Below are 20,283 nucleotides of genomic sequence, written 5' to 3' on the forward strand. Positions count from 1 at the left end.
TGGTGATTCACAGACCTGTACCCCTGGGGATAAAAATATATGTTTATAAAAAATAAAAAATTAAAAAAAAAAGATAATTCATCAGAACTACCAACTACCAACCCCGAAAAAAAAAATTAAAAATTAAAAAAAAACATATCTATCAATAATCACTCTCAATGTGAATGGCCTAAATGCGCCCTTAAAATGGCACAGGGTTGTAGACTCGATAAAACGACAGGACCCATCCATATGATGTCTACAAGAGACCCATTTGGAACCTAAAGATACACCCAGACTGAAAGTGAAGGGATGGAGAAGAATCTTTTCATGCCAATGGGCCTCAAAAGAAGGCTGGGGTAGTGATTCTAATATCAGATAAATTAGATTTTAAACTGAAGACTGTAGTCAGAAATACAGAAGGGCACTACATAATCCTCAAAGGGACTATCCACCAAGATGATCTAACAATTGTAAATATCTATGCCCCCAATATGGGCGCAGCCAATTACTTAAGAAAACTGTTAATCAAGAGAACGAGCCATATTGATATGAATACACTAATAGCAGGAGATCTTAACACACTCTCTCAGAAATAGACTGATCATCAAAGCAGAAAATCAATACAGAAATAAGAGCATTGAATGACGCATTGGACCAGATGGACCTCATATATATATATATATATATAGAACATTCCACCTTAAAACAACAGAATACTCATTCTTCTCAAGTGCACATGGAACCTTCTCAGGAATAGACCACATACTGGGTCACAAATCAGGACTCAACCGAGACCAAAAGACAGATTATTCCCTGCATATTCTCAGATCACAATGCTTTGAAACTGGAGCTCAATCACAAAGGAAAGTTCCGAAGAAACTCAAACACCTGGAAGCTAAAGACCACCTTGCTTAAGACTGCTTGGATCAACCAGGAGATCAAAGAAGAACTGAAACAATTCATGGAAACCAATGAGAATGAAGACACTTTGGTCCAAAACCTATGGGATACAGCAAAGGCAGTCCTAATGGGAAAATACATAACCTTCCAAGCCTCCCTCAAAAAAATTGAAAAATTTAGAACACACCAGTTGTCTCTACACCTTAAAGTTCTGGAGAATCAACAACAAACCAAACCAACTCCACACATAAGAAGGGAAATCATCAAGATTAGAGCTGAGATCAATGACATAGAAATCAGAGATACAGTAGAACGTATCAATGAAACTAGAAGATGGTTTTTTGAAAGAATCAATAAGATTGATAAACCAGTGGCGACACCAATCCAAAAGAAAAGAGAGAAAGCTCAAATATATAAAATTATGAATGAAAAGGGAGAGATCACAACGAACACCAAGGAAGTAGAAACAATCATCAGAAGTTATTATCAACAGTTATATGCCAATAAGCTAAGCAACCTAGATGAAATGGATGCATTCCTGAAAAATTATAAACTCCCAAAATTGAATCAGGAAGAAATTGACAACCTGAATAGACCGATATCTAGTAACGAGATTGAAGCAGTGAATAAAAACCTCCCAAAAACAAGAGCCCAGGACCTGATGGATTCCCTGGGGAATTCTACCAAACTTTCAAAGAAGAAATAATACCTATTCTCCTGAAGCTGTTTCAAAAAATTGAAGCAGAAGAAAAACTTCCAGACTCTTTCTATGAAGCCAGCATTACCTTGATCCCCAAACTAGGCAAAGAACCTACCAAGAGGGAGAATGTCAGACCAATATCCCTGATGAGATGGATGGTAAGATTCTTAACAAGATTCTAGCAAACAGGATCCAACAGCACATTAAAAGATTATACACCATAACCAGGTAGGATTCATTCCTGGGCTACAAGAATGGTTCAACATTCGCAAATCAATCAATGTGATAGAACAAAACAATAAGAGAAGAGAGAAGAACCACATGGTCCTCTCGATGCAGAAAAAGCATTTGACAAAATCCAGAATCCATTCCTGATTAAATCGCTTCAAAGTATAAGGATAGAGGGAATATTCCTGAACTTCATTGTCATGATTCTTGTTCTCTCTCTCTCTCTCTCTCTCTTTTTTTTTACAGATTTCTATAAAATAGTTTTGTTTTTTCTTAAAGATTTATAAAAACATGCTTTATATTTTTTTATTATTTTATTTCTTTTCAGCGTAACAGTATTCATTGTTTTTACACCACACCCAGTACTCCATGCAACCCGTGCCTTCTATAATACCCACCACCTGGTACCCCCAATCTCCCACCCGTGCCACGTCAAACCCCTCAGATTGTTTTTCAGAGGCCATAGTCTCTCATGGTTCACCTCCCCTTCCAATTTCCCCCAACTCCCTTCTCCTCTCTAACTCCCCTTGTCCTCCATGATATTTGTTATGCTTCACAAATAAGTGAAACCAAATGATAATTGACTCTCTCTGCTTGACTTATTTCACTCATCATAATCTCTTTCAGTCCCATCCATGTTGCTACAAAAGTTGGGTATTCATCCTTTCTGATGGAAGCATAATACTCTATAGTGTATATGGACCACATCTTCTTTATCCATTCGTCCGTTGAAGGGCATCTTGGTTCTGTTTGGCGACCATGACCATTGCTGCTATAAACATTGGCATACAGATGGCCCTTCTTTTCACCACACCTGTATCATTGGGGTAAATACCCAGTAGTGCAATTTCAGGGTCATAGGAAAGCTCTATTTTTAATTTCTTGAGGAATCTGCACACTGTTCTCCAAAGAGGCTGCACCAATTTGCATACCCACCAACAGTGTAAGAGGGTTCCCCTTTATCCACATCCTCTCCAACACATGTTGTTTCCTGGCTTGCTAATTTTGCCATTCCAACTGTAGAAGAATGAAACTCGACCATCTCTTACACTGTACACTATGGTGTATTATGCCTCCATCAGAAAGGATGAATACCCAACTATTGTAGCAACATGATGGGACTGGAAGAGATTATGCTGAGTGAAATAAGTCAAGCAGAGAGAGTCAATTATCATATGGTTTCCGTTATTTGTGGACCATAAAGAATAACATGGATGACATGCAGAGATGGAGATGAGAAGTTATTTCAAGGAAATTGGAGGGGAGATGAACTATGAGAGACTGTGGACTCTGAGAAATAAACTGAGGGTTTTCTCAGGGAGGGCTATGGAGGTTAGGTGAGCCTGGTGGTGGGTATTATGGAGGGCGCATATTACATACAACCTTGGGTGTGTTTCTTAAACAATGAATTCTGGAACACTGAAAAAAACCTTAAGAAAATAAATCAAATCTGAAGAAGAAAAAATTCTGGACACTAGTCCTTTATCTGATATGTCGTTTGCAAATATCTTCTCCCATTCTGTCAGTTGTCTTTTGATTTTGTTAACTGTTTCCTTTGCTGTGCAAAAGCTTTTGATCTTGATGAAATCCCAGTAGTTCATTTTTTCCCTTGCTTCCCTTGCCTTTTGCGTTGTTCCTAGGAAGATGTTGCTGCGGCAGAGGTCGAAGAGGTTGCTGCCCGTGTTCTCCTCAAGGATTTTGATGGATTCCTTTCGTACATTGAGGTCCTTCATCCATTTTGAGTCTATTTTCGTGTGTGGTGTAAGGAAATGGTCCAATTTCATTGTTCTGCATGTGGCTGTCCAATTTTCCCAGCACCATTTATTGAAGAGGCTGTCTTTTTTCCATTGGACATTCTTTCCTGCTTTGTCGAAGATTAGTTGACCATAGAGTTGAGGGTCTATTTCTGGGCTCTCTATTCTGTTCCATTCATCTATGGGTCTGTTTTTGTGCCAGTACCATGCTGTCTTGATGATGACAGCTTTGTAATAGAGCTTGAAGTCCGGAATTGTGATGCCACCAACGTTGGCTTTCTTTTTCAATATCCCTTTGGCTATTCGAGGTCTTTTCTGGTTCCATATAAATTTTAGCATTATTTGTTCCATTTCTTTGAAAAAGATGGATGGTACTTTGATAGGAATTGCATTAAATGTGTAGATTGCTTTAGGTAGCATAGACATTTTCACAATATTTATTCTTCCAATCCAGGAGCATGGAACATTTTTCCATTTCTTTGTGTCTTCCTCAATTTCTTTCATGAGTACTTTATAGTTTTCTGAGTATAGATTCTGTGCCTCTTTGGTTAGGTTTATTCCTAGGTATCTTATGGTATTGGATGCAATTGTAAATGGGTTTGACTCCTTGATATCTCTTTCTTCTGTCTTGCGTTGGTGTAGAGAAATGCAACTGATTTCTGCGCATTGATTTTATATCCTGACACTTTACTGAATTCCTGTATAAGTTCTAGCAGTTTTGGAGTGGAGTCTTTTGGGTTTTCTACATATAGTATCATATCATCTGCGAAGAGTGATAATTTGACTTCTTCTTTGCCGATTTGGATGCCTTTAATTTCCTTTTGTTGTCTGATTGCTGAGGCTAGGACCTCTAGTACGATGTTGAATAGCAGTGGTGATAATGGACATCCCTGCTGTGTTCCTGACCTTAGCGGAAAAGCTTTCAGTTTTTCTCCATTGAGAATGATATTTGCGGTGGGTTTTTCATAGATGGCTTTGATGATATTGAGGTATGTGCCCTCTATCCCTACACTTTGAAGAGTTTTGATCAGGAAGGGATGTTGTACTTTGTATGAAGAAGAAAAAAGAATCAATATATTTTCAGCAGTGGGTAGGATAAAAATATATAATAAGTCTTTTCTTTTACCTAAAGACTTATTTATATATTTGAGGCAGAGAAAGAGAGAGGGAGAAAAAGAGAGAGAGAAATGGCTGGGTGGGAGGGAGAAAGGGGGAATCATAAACAGACTCCCCACTGAGCATTGGATGGATCCAGATGCAGGACCCAGTCTCAGAACCCTGAGATCATGGCCTGAGCCAAAGTCAGGAGTTGGACCCTTAACTGAGCCACACAGGTGCCCACAAACAGTGCTGTTCTAAACACTTTAGATAGCCATAACTCTGGGATCATATGTGTGTTGTGGTTCATCATTTAGCATCTAATCACACCCACTCTTATACTATATATCATAACTGGCCATAGTTAGGGAAGTGACCAGCCGCACAAACCAAGGAAGAAGTGAGCATGATAAGATAAAGATGAGAGTGTTCCCATACTTACAGCAAATTTATCAGTGGTTGCGATGTGGTGTGTGTGTGCTAAAGAATTTGCAACAGTGATCACTGTGATTTAACATGGAAGAGGGGTAGGCGACCCTAAGTTTGTTTTGTCCCTTCAATACAGCTAGGTAGTTACCAAATCATTCTGAATACCTACAAAATCCATTAGAGATTAGAAAAATCCATTAGAGAAAAGAAATGCTGCAAATGTCCAAGTAGAAAAGCAACCATTTTTTGGAAGTTAGTAGGTGCAGAGCCTTGATTATGGGATGATATGTCTGAGGATACAGTGGAAGAGAGGGAGCCTGCTTAAGGAGGCTAAAGTGTTCAAAGTGGAAGAGAGCAAAATCGGAGCTAGTAGTCTGCTACAGTGGGCCATGTCCCTGGCTTAAAGGTGCTCACTTGGCAAAGCAGGGCAGAATCCCAGGTGGGACTCCGTGGTCTCAGGATCTTCATGGCCACAAGAAGAACAAGGGTGCCTAAGTGTGGCAGATTTCCTGGGAACAAGAGAGAGAAAGCCCACTGCAAACAGTGAGTTCAGGTGAAGGCTTTCTGCCCTGGGTTGCCATAAACTGAACATCTGCTTGGTCTTCCCTGACAGAGGGGCCCAGAAAAGGGAAGAAGCATAGAGACACTCCCCTCCCTCCCAAAGAAGGAACAGTGTGGGTCTGCACTGCAGGAGTCTAGAAAATTTGGAGTTTTGAAACTCAGTCACCCACCTGAGATTTAAAAAAAAAAAAAAATAGGTGCCAGGCTGGGGAACCGAGTCCTCATGGAACCCGGGGAGACAAGAGTGATTTTCTACTTTTCTGTGAGGGCTATCTGAAGAGTGAGGTTCAGGAACTCTCAGCTCTAAGGCTATAGAGAGCAGGGCACTGCCATATTCATCCTACCCATTTGTTACTAAAAGCCTGCCAGGACCAAAGCACCACAACAGAGTAGAATGCAGAGCCACTTGCTCTGACTCCTGCCTCCCTGTGCACCAGAGGTACATTTCCACTAGGGTTAGTGTATATGAGAATCGGTGCGACCAGGTCCTCCCTTAGATGAGGGGCAGGAACAACTGTCTCCTATGAAGTTTTCTGATCATACAGGGATGCAGACCTTCAGGTCTTAGGGAAAATAGTATATACCGACATCGTTGCTTTTCTGTTTTTATTTTTATTCTTTCTGCATTATATTTATTTTTTAATTTATTTTTATTTTAAGCATAATAGTATTCATTATTTTTGCACCACACCCAGTGCTCCATGCAATCTGTGCCCTCTCTAATACCCACCACCTGATACCCCAACCTCCCACCCCCCTTGCCATTTCAAACCCCTCAGATTGTTTTTCAGAGTCCATAGTCTCTCATGGTTCACCTCCCCTTCCAATTTACCCCAACTCCCTTCTCGTCTCTAACTCCCCATGTCCTCCATGCTATTTGTTATGCTTCACAAATAAGTGAAACCAAATGATAATTGACTCTCTCTGCTTGACTTATTTCACTCAGCATAATCTCTTCCAGCCCCGTCCATGTTGCTACAAAAGTTGGGTATTCATCCTTTCTGATGGAGGCATAATACTCCATAGTGTATATGGACCATATCTTCCTTATCCATTCGTCTGTGGAAGGGCATCTTGGTTCTGTCCAGGGTTTGGCGACCGTGGCCATTGCTGCTATAAACATTGGGGTACAGATGGCCCTTATTTTCACTACAACTGTCTCTTTGGGGTAAATACCCAGCATTATATCTCTTTTAATGTTCTTATGTTCTCAATTATTCTTTTATTCGTTTGTAACCTTTATCCTTACATATACATCATACATATTTTAAATACTGTTGCCTTTCATTATATTTTATTTCCTTTTTGGTTTTTCTTTCTTCCATACACTGGGATCTAGATTCTTCTAACAAGCAGAACAAAACATACCCAGGGCTTTGTTTCACATTTCATTTTTTATTGTTTCTTGTTTCTTATTTGGTTTTGTGTTTGTTTTCTTTTTTCTGGTATGCTTTGTTTTGTTTTATTTCCTGTTGTCATTCTGTTACTATTTTCTTCTCTCTTTCTTGTATTCATTTCTGGAAATAATGACAAGAAGGGCCAATTCACCTGTAAAAGTACTGGATGTAGTACTCACTCTAAAAGAAAGAAGAGGTAATAACAGAGCCTTTTTAAGCAATACAGATATAAGGAAGATTTCCAAATTAGAATTTAAGAAAATGAATATAGAGATACTAGCTACACTTGAAAAAAAAATCATAGAAGACAATAGAGCATCCCTTACAAAAGAAATTAAAGACCTAAAATCTGTAGGCAGGTGGAAATTAAACATGCTATTTTGGAGATGTAGTCCTGATGGAGGCTATCAAAGCCAGGATGAATGACAGAAGAGTGAGTCAGAGACATTAAAAAAATTATGGGATTCTGGACACTAGTCCTTTATCTGATATGTCGTTTGCAAATATCTTCTCCCATTCTGTCAGTTGTCTTTTGATTTTGTTAACTGTTTCCTTTGCTGTGCAAAAGCTTTTGATCTTGATGAAATCCCAGTAGTTCATTTTTTCCCTTGCTTCCCTTGCCTTTTGCGTTGTTCCTAGGAAGATGTTGCTGCGGCATAAGTGACTCTTAATCTCACAAAACAAACTGAGGGTTGCCGGGGGGAGGGGGTTTGGGAGAAGGGGGTGGGATTATGGACATTGGGGAGGGTATGTGCTTTGGTGAGTGCTGTGAAGTGTGTAAACCTGGTGATTCACAGACCTGTACCCCTGGGGATAAAAATATATGTTTATAAAAAATAAAAAATTAAAAAAAAATTATGGGAAAGGAATAAGGAATACAAAAAGAAGAACAATAGAAAACTAGTGGATCATGAACAGAGACATAGAGAACTCACTGATTCCATAAAGAGAAACAGTATCCAGATAATAAGGGTCCAAGAGATGAGAAACAGGAGAGAGGGGCAAAATATTTGAGCAAATTAGAGCTTAGAACTTCCCTCACCTCAGAAAAGAATAGGCATTCAAGTCCAGGAAGCACAGAAAAGCCCTCTCAAAATCAAGAAAAAGAGGTCAACACCTGGACATATAATAGCGAAGCTTGCAAATTTCAAATATAAAGAGAAAATCCTGAAAACAGCTCAGGACAGGAGTCTTTAAACTACAAGCGTAGAAACATAGATTGGCAGCAGAGTTGTCCACAGAGATCTAGCAGGCCATAAAGGACTGGTATGATATAGTCAGTGTGGTAAATAGGAAAAGTATGCAACCAAGAACACTTTATCCAACAGGACTCTCATTCAGAATAGAAGGAGAGATAAAGCATTTTCAGGGGAAAAACAAAAAAAAGAAAGGAATTTGTGAACACAAAACCCATTCTGCAAGAAATATTAAAGGGGATTAGGTGAAGGGGTAGCCCAAAAGGAACAGAGGAAGAAAGGGACAGAGGCAATTAACAGAAACAGTGATTGTATATAATCTTTAATAATTAATCTGAACTTAAATGGACTCTATATCCAATCAAAAGATACAAGGTATCGGATTGAATTAAAAAGAAAAAAAAAAGACCCTTTGGTATGCTGTGACAAAAGAATCACTTTACACCCAAAGATACCTCCAGAGGGAAAGTGAGAGGGTGGCGGACCATTTGACATAATAATGGACATCTAAAGAAAGTTGGATTGACAATCCTTATATCCCACAAACTAGGTTTTAGGCAAAGACAGTAATAAGAGAGGAAGAAGGACAACTTATTAAATCAAAAGGATCTATCTTAAAGGATATCTAATAATTATAAATATGTTTGCTCCTAACTTGTGAGCAGCCAATTATACAAATTAAAAACAAACTTAAGGAAATACATAGAAAATACACTATAATAGACTTAACCACTCCACTCCCAGGAATGAACGGATCATCCAAACAGATCAACAAAGAAACAAGGACTTTGAATGACACACTGGACCAGGACTTCACAGATATATACAGAACAATCCATCCTAAAACAACAGAATGTTCATTCTTCTTGAGTGCAGAGGGAACTTTCTCCAGAATGGACCACATACTGGGACACAAATCGGTCTCAACTGATACCAAAAGATTTAGATTATTCCCTGCATATTTTCAGACCACAATACTTTGAAACTAGAACTCAGTCACAAGAGGAAATGTGGAAAGATCCTAAACACATGGAAGTTAAAGAACATTCTGCTGAAGAATGATTGGGTCAATCAGAAAATTAAAGAAGAACTTAAACAATTCATGGAAGCTAATGAGAATGAAAACACTTCAGCCCAAAACCTGTAGGATACTGCAAAGTCTGTCCTAAATGGAAATACATAGCCTCTCATAAAATTAGAAAAATTCCAAATGCACAAGATAAGTTTACACCTAAAGGTGCTGCAGAAAAAATAAGTTTTTTTTAAAAAAATTTACTTATTCATTTGCAGAGAAAGAGAGAGAGAGAGAGAGAGAGATATCACAAGTAGGCAGAGACGCAGGCAGAGAGAGAGGTGGAAGTGAGCTTTCCCCTGAGCAGAGAGCCCAATGTGGGGCTCGATCCCAGGACCCTGAGATCATGACCTGAGCTGAAGGCAGAGGCTTAACCCACTGAGCCACCCAGGTGCCCCATGTATCATTGGTTTTTGATAGAGTGATCAACGATTCATTAGTTGCATATACCATCCAGTGTTCATCACAACATGTGCCGCTCTGAATAGCCATGAAAATATACTTTTCGTTTTTTAATTTGCGCTATCCCAGTGGTCTATGGGGTTATCTAAATGTATTTTGTAATTTTTGTTTTACTGTATGCTTGTCAGTCTTCTATCAAACTGACTGCTTGTACTATCTTCTGATATTTAAGAAAATCTTCTATTTCCAAATGCCAGTGTTGTACACATTCTTACATAGAAAACACATGGAAACACACCACACTGCCTTCAATGGATCAGGAGAATGTTGCTCCTGCAGCAATAGTCATTACTTTTTGAGAATTAGCAGAGAATTACCAGTCAAGTCTTCCTCAATGTACATGTCAGAATCTGAGGGCAATTATTAGCAGTCTAAACACAGTGGCTTCTTTTATAAGGAATGAAACTGGAAATTCTTACGGGAGTTTGTGGGTTACTGTGGACATATTCATTGGATGTTTGAGGGATGCTGGGGACTGTGGGTGAAAAGGGAAAGTGTCTTTGCCCTGGTGGAATGAGTATTTTGCAACTGATTGATGCAGTGTTTGCTTGGTGGTCTCAAAGAGAGTCCAGGGGTGGGATCCCCAGGCTGTGCCCATAGAGGGAATCTTCTAAGAGGAGGCAGGAGCTTGTTCCTTGCCACTATGCTATCTGGAGAGGATGAGTGATACTGAGACTCGGGACAGGATGTGTAGGAGACAGAAGGAGGAAGTAGGTGCACACTTAGCCAGGGTAGCCAGGCCTTCTCTTGGCCAGTCCTTAGTCCAAGGCCCTCAGACCTTTGCCAGATCAAAAGCAAGCCGCTGAGAACCACATATTTAATTTGTTACACCATTCTGGAGTCAGGGACTGATTCATAGAGTTATATGGCCGAGTTAAGATTTGGATTTGGATTTTTCTCTGGTCAGACTCTTCTTCCAGGGCACCCGCCATACACCTTAGAAATTGTGGGGCAAGGTGGTTGGAGAAACTGAGGAGAGTCATGGTACAGGGGTCCAAAGCATTTTCACAAGAACCCAAGGCGGGTCTCAGAAGGTCAGAGATACCCATGCCCTCGATCTAAATACATTCCTGCTCTAAACCCACCATTCATCACTGTGGCTACTCTGGGCATTTCTTCTGCTCCTTACATTTTAAGTTCCCTAGTTTTCAATAATTCTGAGGGGTTTTCCAGCAGCTTCACTGTAAAACATGGGCGAGGATCCCTGCTTGCTCACATGTCAACAATGCTGATATGGGATCACAGCAGAGGATAATATATGATCCCCAAGAGCTGTGACATATCTGTCCCATGTAAAGGCTAAAGACTAAATTCCATCCTCCCTTGCTGTGGAGCCATCCACCTCCCATCTCTGGCTTCACCTACTACCAAGTATACACCTCATTCTCTAGTCATTCAATACCTGAAAATTACAGAACAATGATCAAACACAAATCCTTTCCTTTCCTATGGCTTACTTGGGGCAAATAAATGGTTGCCTCATTTCTGCATCCTAGATGAGGGAACTCATGAGAAGAGGTGTCCCCATAATCTCTGAGGGACCACATATGCTCACTGTGTTTGTGGCATTTCACTAGTGTCTTAGCTAAAGAAATATATTTGTCCATTAAACTTATCTCCTGGGGGTTTTAAGTGCACACACACTATAGCATCTTCCTAACCCCCACATTGATCTGAGAGTATCTGCTGGATAGCTGAGGAAGAAGGGGTTAGAGGACTGAACCATGTATAAAGTATGACTAATTTCCCTCTGGTCTTCTGCCTGCAAGTTGTTAACAGCCCTCTCCTCTGTTATCTCTCTCCCAAGACTGTGTCTGGATGACACACAATGATGTGCTGGCCGAGTCAGGAAGATTACCTGTTCTGAGGAGACAGAATAGGAAAGGCTGCTTCTTGCCCCACAATATGCTCCAACCCATTGATGAGCAAGAGGAAGATATCATGGAAATTTCCTCCTGAAGTTGATCCAGACTACTTTCTCTCTCACTAAGTACCATATGTTAATAGATCGCAAAAATAAAAAACAAAAACAAAAACAAAAGCAAAAGGGATGGTACATTTTTCTGTAATTTCCTATGTATAAATTTAAATTTATCTAGTCAATTGATTGTAGTATTGAACTCAAAGTTGGGTTCAATCTTATTGAAAATATTAAGGAAAAGTGAATTGTGGGAAATTGGAGGGGCAGACAAAGCATGAGAGACTATGGGCTCTTCAAAACCACCTGAGGATTTTGGAAGGGAGGGGATGGAGGGATGAGTTATCCTGCTGAAAGGTATTAAGAAAGGCACATATTGCATGGAGCACTGGCTGTGGTGCATAAACAGTGAATCTTGGAACACTGAAAATTCTTTACATAAAAATGAAACATCTTTACATAAAAATGAAACAACATCTATCTAAGTGCAGAATATAGGGAGATATAGAGCTCTCCCTGAATTACTGATTCCAAACTTTCATGCTATACATTTACTGATTTTCTCTGAGTTTTGAAAAATTCATATGTCAGGATTTGCAAAACAGGTTTTTTTTTTTTTTTTTTTTTTTTTTTTTTTTTTTTTTAATTTTTTTAGATGAACATATATTTTTATAAAGGCTGAACAGAGAATTCAGGAAATTTCCATAATCCCCCCCCCCTCCAGTTTTCCCTAGGAATAACTTCTTACTTGGGTGTGGATTTTTTTTTTCAATCAGTGTGACCACATCCATATATTTTTATTCATGCTCAGGGCATAATTTACACTACATTGTATTTCTTGTGATTAGATTTTCTCTGAGTTTTGAAAAATTCATATGTCAACGATCCCCCATATGGCAACATACATGATCTTTATTCCTATGTTCCCAGCATCATGAATCACACCTGGAATCTGCAGGCAAAGAAAGACCTGTACTGTAGGTTTCCACTGATAGGCCTTATACAGAATAGGCAAATTCAAGGGACAAAGGCAGGAAGGAAGATGGAGCTTTTTCTTAATCGATCCAGAGGTGTTTTCAACCTGGTGAAAATTTGGTGTCGTGGGTAAATTGTAGGAATGGATACAAAGAACTCTGAATGAAATTAACACTCCTGAGCGTACACTTACAGATGACTTGAAGCATAAATACGATGGATATGACATACCAATAAAATAAGGAAAAGTCAAAGGACTAGCTGATGATGTGAGACCTGTGTGAATGTACGCATGGAAGTTGAACTAGTCCTTCAATATGTGGAGAAGAGGAAATTTACACTGGGTAGGATGCATCACGGGACTCTTTTATCGAAACAAGGCCTGCGGTTAGTGTTTGCCTGATTTTGCATTGACTATTCCACACTGATTAGAGCCCCTTTGCTAAAAAGGAAAAGCTGTTTCTCACTACTTTCCTACTACTCTGCTTTGCGTTTTTTCATCCACTAAGTAGGTGGGCCTAGGAGCAGCTCAGTTCTCATTTGTTCACCCATCACACTCATGCACCATGGCTCTGTGTTTCCCTCAAGCAAAGCTCCCTCAATAATTCCTGAGCACCACAAGTGATGTCTTGACACTTCCACTGTATCTTCCAGATCCTCCAGAGCACCCGCTGGAGAATGTTGCTGAGGACAGTGTGGAGGAAGGCATCCCATCTCTTCCTAAGGTAAGGTCATCTTTCCTTTTCTCAGTTAGAAATCTCTCATATTCTCTCTCTCTCTCTCTCTCTCTCTCTCATTTCTCAATCTAATTCAGGTAGGGGAATCACAAAGTATAGTAACAATATGCAATTTCATTATTTGGGGCCATATGGAGTGAATGTCTATAAGCAGCTGAGAGCTGAAACAAAAGGTAGTAGAAATGACCTCTCACTGTGCTGTATGGTGTTTCTCTACTGTCTCAGCTAAAGAAAAATACATTTGTACATAAAACCTGTCTGAAGGGGTTTTCAGTGCACAACACTGCAGCATTGTCCTCACTCCCAAGTTGATCCAAGAGTATCTGGTGGGTAGCTGAGGAAAAGGGGTCAGAGGACTGAAACGTGTATAAAGTATGACTAATTTCCTTCTGGTCTTCTGATGGCAAGTTGCTAACAGCCCTTGTTATCTCTTTCCCAGGACAGTGCCTGGAGGATAGACAACAATGTGCTGGCCAGGTCAAGAAATCACCTGTCCTGAGGAGGCAGACCATTCAAGGCTGCTTCTCGCCCCACAATAGGCCCCAAACCATGAAGAGCAAGAGGAAGGTATGGTGGAAATTTCCTCCTGAAGTTGCTCTAGACTACTCTCTCTCTCACAAGTACCATATGTTAATAGATCACAAAAAACAAACAAACAAACAAAAAAGTAAAAGTGATGGCACATTTTTCTATAATTCCTGTGTATAAATTTAAATTTACCTGGTCAACTGGTGTTGGTGTTGAATTCAAATTGGGTTCAGTCTTATAGGAAATAATAAGGAAAAGTGAATTATGGGAAATTTGAGGGACAGACAAAGCATGAGAGACTATGGGCTCTTAGAAACCACCTGAGGATTTTGGAAGGGAGGGGTTGGAGGGATGAGTTAGCTTGCTGGAGGTTATTAAGAAGGGCACTTACTGCATGGAGCACTGGATATGGTGCATAAACAATGAATCTTGGAACACTGAAAATTTTTTACAAACAAAACAAAACAAAACAAAAAAATCTTTAGGTATCATAGAACTTACCTGAATCTGGAATATAGGGAGATACAGAGTTTTCCCTGAATCACTGTTTCCAAACTTTATAACTTAGTGGACAGGATTCAGAATAGTGTTAGATGAACATAAAGGCTGAACAGATAATGCAAAAAATATCCATAAGCTATCCTTCCAGTTTTCCCTAGGAATAACTTCTTGTGTGTGGAGCTTTTTTAAAAATAATTTTTAGTAAACATATATTGTATTATTGGCCCCAGGGGTACAAGTCTGTGAATCACCAGGTTTACACATCACAGGACTCACCAGACCACATACCCTCCCCAACATCCATAACCCCACCACCCTCTTCCTACCCGCCTCCCCCCAGCCACCCTCAGTTTGTTTTGTGAGATCAAGCATCTCTTATGGTTTGTCTCCCTCCTGATCCCATATTGTTTCATTTATTCTTTTCCTATACCCCAAAACCCCCACGTTGCATGTCCACTTCTTCATATCAGGGAGATCATATGATAGTTGTCTTTCTCTGATTGACTTATTTCACTCATAATAATACCCTCTAGTTCAATCCATGTCATCACAAATGGCAGGACTTCATTTCTTTTGATGCCTGCATAGTGTGCCATTGTATATATATACCACATCTTCTTTATCCATTCATCTGTTGATGGACATCTAGATTCTTTCCATAGTTTGGCTACTGTGGACATTGCTGCTATAAACATTGAGATGCACATGTCCCTTTGGATCATGACATCTGTATCTTTAGGGTAAATACCCAGTAGTGCATTTGCTGGGTCATAGGGTAGCTCTATTTTCAACTTTTTGAGGAATCTCCATGCTGTTTTCCAGAGTGGTTGCACCAGCTTGCATTCCCACCAAGAGTATAGAGGGGTTCCCCTTTCTCCGCATCCTCTCCAGCATCTGTCATTTCCTGACTTGTTAATTTTAGCTATTCTGATTGGTGTGAGGTGGTATCTTATTGTGGTTTTGATTTCTATTTCCCTGATGCCAAGTGATATGGAGCAATTTTTTCATGTGTCTGTTAGCTATGTGGATGTCTTCTTCACAGAAATGTCTGTTCATGTCCTCTGCCCATTTCTTGAGGTGTTTAGGTTGATAAGCTCTTTATAGGTTTTTGGATACTAGCCCTTTATCTGATATGTTGCTTGCAAATAGCTTCTCCCATTCTGTCAATTGTCTTTTGGTTTTGTTGACTGTTTCCTTTGCTGTGCAAAAGCTTTTGATCTTGATGAAGTCCCAATAGTTCATTTTTGCTCTTGCTTCCTTTGTCTTTGGCAATTTTCCTAGGAAGAAATTACTGTGGCTGAGGTCAAAGAGGTTGCTGCCTGTGTTCTCCTCAAGGATTTTGATGGATTCCCTTCTCATATTGAGGTGCTTCAACCATTTGGAGTCTAATTTTGTGTGTGGTGTAAGGAAATGGCCCAGTTTCATTTTTCTGCATGTGGCTGTCCAATTTTCCCAACACCATTTGTTGAAGAGGCAGTCTTTTTTCCATTGGACATTCTTTCCTGCTTTGTTGAAGATTAGCTGACCATAGAGTTGAGGGTCTATTTTTGGGCTCTCTATTCTGTTCCGTTGATCTGTGTGTCTGTTTTTGTGCCACTACCATACTGTCTTGATGATGACAGCTTTGTAATAGAGCTTGAAGTCTGGAATTGTGATGCCACCAACTTTGGCTTTCTTTTTCAACATTTCTCTGGCTATTCGAGGTCTTCTCTGGTTCCATATAAATTTTAGGATTATTTGTTCCATTTCTTTGAAAAAAAAATGGGTGGTATTTTGATAGGGATTGCATTAAACATGTGATTGCTTTAGGTAGCATAGACATTTTCACAGTATTTGTTCTTCCAATCCATGAGCATGGAACATTTTTCCATTTCTTTACTGAATTCCTATATAAGTTCTAGCAGATTTGGAGTGGAGTCTATTGGGTTTTCCACATAAAGTATCATATTATCTGCAAAGAGTGATAGTTTGACTTCTTCTTTGCCAATTTGGGTGCCTTTCATTTCTTTTTGTTGTCTGATTGCTGAGGCTAGGACTTCTAGTACTACGTTTGATAGCAGTGGTGATAGTGGACAACACTGCCATGTTCCTGACATTAGCCAAAAAGCTCTCAGTTTTTCTCCATTGAGAATGACATTGCAGTGGGTTTTTCATAGATGGATTTTTTTTAATTTTTTTATTTTCAGCATAACAGTATTCATTATTTTTGCACCACACCCTGTGCTCTATGCAATCTGTGCCCTCTATAATACCAACCACCTGGTTCCCCAACCTCCCATTGCCCAACACTTCAAAACCCTCAGATTATTTTTCAGAGTCCATAGTCTCTCATGATTCACCTCCCCTTCCAATTGCCCCAACTCCGTTCTCCTCTCTATCTCCCCATGGCCTCCATGCTATTTGTTATGCTCCACAAATAAGTGAAACCATATGATGGTTTCTCTCTCTGCTTGAAATATTTCACTCAGCATAATCTCTTCCAGTCCCGTCCATGTTGCTACAAAAGTTGGGGATTCGTCCTTTCTGATGGAGGCATAATACTCCATAGTGTATATGGACCACATCTTCCTTATCCATTCGTCCATTGAAGGGCATCTTGGTTCTGTCCACAGTCTGGTGACTGTGGCCACTATTCTATTTTTGAAGGGGCGGGGGGTGGGAGGTCAGGGTACAGGTGGTAGGTATTATAGAGGGCACAAATTGCATGGAGCACTGGGTGTGGTGAAAAAATAATGAATATTGTTTTTCTGAAAATAAATAAATAAATAAATAAATAAGAAGTTGCAATGCAAAAAAAAAAAAAATGAACTTAGTATTGTCCTTTGAATGACATGGGAGCACAACAAGCAACATGCTCTAATGTTGGTGTGTGTTTGTGTGTTTTTAAAGATTTTATTTATTTATTTCAGAGAGAGAGAGATGGAGTATGACCAGGGGGAGCAGCAGGCAGAGGCAGAGGCAGACTCCCTGCCAAGCAGGATGCCAGATGTGGGACTGGAACTCTGGGATCATGGCCTGGGCTGAAGGCGGATGCTTAGCCGACTGAGCCACCACGGTGTCCCACTTTGTTTTTAACAGGTTTCCTCTTGCTTCTGGGTGGAGACCTCCAGGGTCAAGGGTGAAAGCAAGAAGTCTGTGAGAACGTGATATAGTCATCCAAGAGAAATACGATAGCAGTTTAGCCAGGATGGTGCCAGGGAGGCTGATGAGAAGCAGTCAGATTCAGTATTTATGTTTAAAAGTAGAGGGGTGCCTGGATGGCTCAACAGGTTGGGCACCTGCCTTTGGCTCAGGTCATGATCTCAGGGCTCTAGAATTGAGCCCCGCATCAGGCTCCCTGCTCGGCGGGGAGTCTGCTTCTCCCTCTCCCTTTTCCCACTTCATGCTCTCTCTCTCCCTGCTGCTCACGCTCTGAAATAAATAAATAAGTAAATGAATGAATGAATGAATTAAAAAAAAGAACATATTATGAGCAACAATATGCCAACAAATTTGACAGTCTGGAATAAATTGTTGCATTCCTAGAGATAAAGATGTATAAACTACCAAAACTATACAAGGAAGAAATAGACAAGCTGAACAGACCCATAACCAGTAAGGAGATTGAAGCAGTCTTCAAAAATCTCCCAACAAACAAGAGCCTGGGGACAGATTGCTTCTCAGGGGACTTCTGCCAAGCAATTAAAGCACAATTGATTCCTATTCCCCTGAAACTGTTTAAAAAAAAGAGAAATGGAAGGAAAACTGCCAAACTCATTTTATGAGGTCAGCATTACCTTGATCCCAAAAGCAGACAAGGACCCCATCAAAAAAGAGAATTACAGACCAATATCCTTGATGAACACAGATGTTGAAATTCTCACCAAAATACTAGCCAATAGGATCCAACAGTGCCTTAAAAAGATTATTCACCAAGACCAAGTGGGATTGATTCCAAGCCTGCAAAGTTGGTTCCAAATCCACAAATCAAGTGATGTGATACAATGCATTAATAAAAGAAAGAGCAGGAACCACATGATACTCTCAATAGATAATGAAAAAGCATTTGACAAAGTATAGCATCTTTTCTTGATCAAAACCCTTCAAAGTGCAGGGATAGAGGGCACATACCTCAATATCATCAAAGCCATCTACGAAAAAGCCATAGCCAATATCATTCTCAATGGAGAAAAGCTGACAGCTTTTTGGCTAAGGTCAGGAACAAGGCAGGGATGTCCACTATCACCACTGCTATTCAACATAGAAGTCCTAGCCTCAGCAATCAGACAACAAAGAGAAATTAAAGATATCCAAATCAGCAAAGAAGAAGTCAAACTATCCCTCTTTGCAGATGATATGATACTTTATGTGGAAAACCCAAACGACTCCACTCCAAACCTGCTAGAACTTGCACAGGAATTCATAAAGTGTCACGGTATAAAATCAATGCACAGAAATCAGTTGCATTTCTATACACCAACAGCAAGACAGAGGAAAGAGAATTTAAGGAGTCAATCCCATTTACAACTGCACCCAAAACCATATGATACCTAGGAATAAACCTAACCAAATAGGCAAAGAATCTCTACTCAGAAAACGATAAAGTACTCATGAAGGAAATTGAGGGAGACACAATGAAATGGAAAAATGTTCCATGGTCCTATATTGCAAGAACAAATATGGTGAAAATGTCTATGCTACCTAAAGCAATCTACACGTTTAATGCAATCCCTATCAAAGATTTTTCAAAGAAATGGAAAAAATAATCCTAAAATTTATATGGAACAGGAAAAGACCTCGAATAGTCAGAGGAATGTTGAAAAAGAAAGCCAAAGTTGGTGGCATCACAATTCTGGACTTCAAGCTCTATTACAAAGCTCTTATTATCTTGTGGTACTGGCACAAAAACGAAGACATAGATCAATGGAGCAAATAAAGAGCCCAGAAATAGACCCCCAACTCTATGGTCAACTATTATTTGATAAAGCAGGAAAGAAAGTTCAATGGAAAAATACAGTCTCTTCAACAAATGGTGTTGGGCGAATTGGACAGGCACATGCAGCAAAATGAAACGGGACCATTTTCTTACACCACACACAAAAATAGACTCCAAATGGACGAAAAACCTCAATGTGAGAAAGGAATCCATTAAACCCTTGAGGGGAACATAGAGAGCAATCTCTTCGACCTCAGAGGCCACTTCATCTTCTTAGGTACATGGCCAAAGACCAGGGTAGCAAGAGAAAAAATGAACTATTGGGATTTCATCAAGATCAAAAGCTTTTGCACAGCAAAGGAAACAGTCAAAAAAAAAAAAAAAAGCCAAAAGACAACAGACAGAATGGGAAAAGATATTTGCAAATGACATATCAGATAAAGGACCAATACCCCAAATCTATGAAGTACTTATCAAACTCGACACCCGAAGAACAAATAATCCAATCAAGAAATGGGCAGAAGACATGAACAGACATTTCTGTGAAGAAGACATCCACATGGCCAACAGACACATGAAAAAGTGCTCCACATCACTCGGCATCAGGGAAATACAAATCAAAACCACAATGCAACTGGAAGAGATTATGCTGAGTGAAATAATTCAAGCAGAGAGAGTCAATTATCATATGGTTTCACTTATTTGTGGAGCATAACAAATAGCATGGAGGACAAGGGGAGGTGGATAGGAGAAGGGAGTTGAGGGAAATTGGAAGGGGAGGTGAACCATGAGAGACTATGGACTCTGAAAAACAATCTGAGGGTTTTGAAGGGGTGGGGAGTGGGAGGTTGGGGGAACAAGGTGGTGGGTATTAGAGAGGGCATGGATCGCATGGAGCACTGGGTGTGGTGCGAAAACAATGAATACTGT

Source organism: Mustela putorius, unplaced genomic scaffold (assembly GCF_011764305.1).
Source record: "Mustela putorius furo isolate JIRA1106 unplaced genomic scaffold, ASM1176430v1.1 tig00003850_pilon_pilon_pilon, whole genome shotgun sequence".
NCBI lineage: Eukaryota > Metazoa > Chordata > Mammalia > Carnivora > Mustelidae > Mustela > Mustela putorius.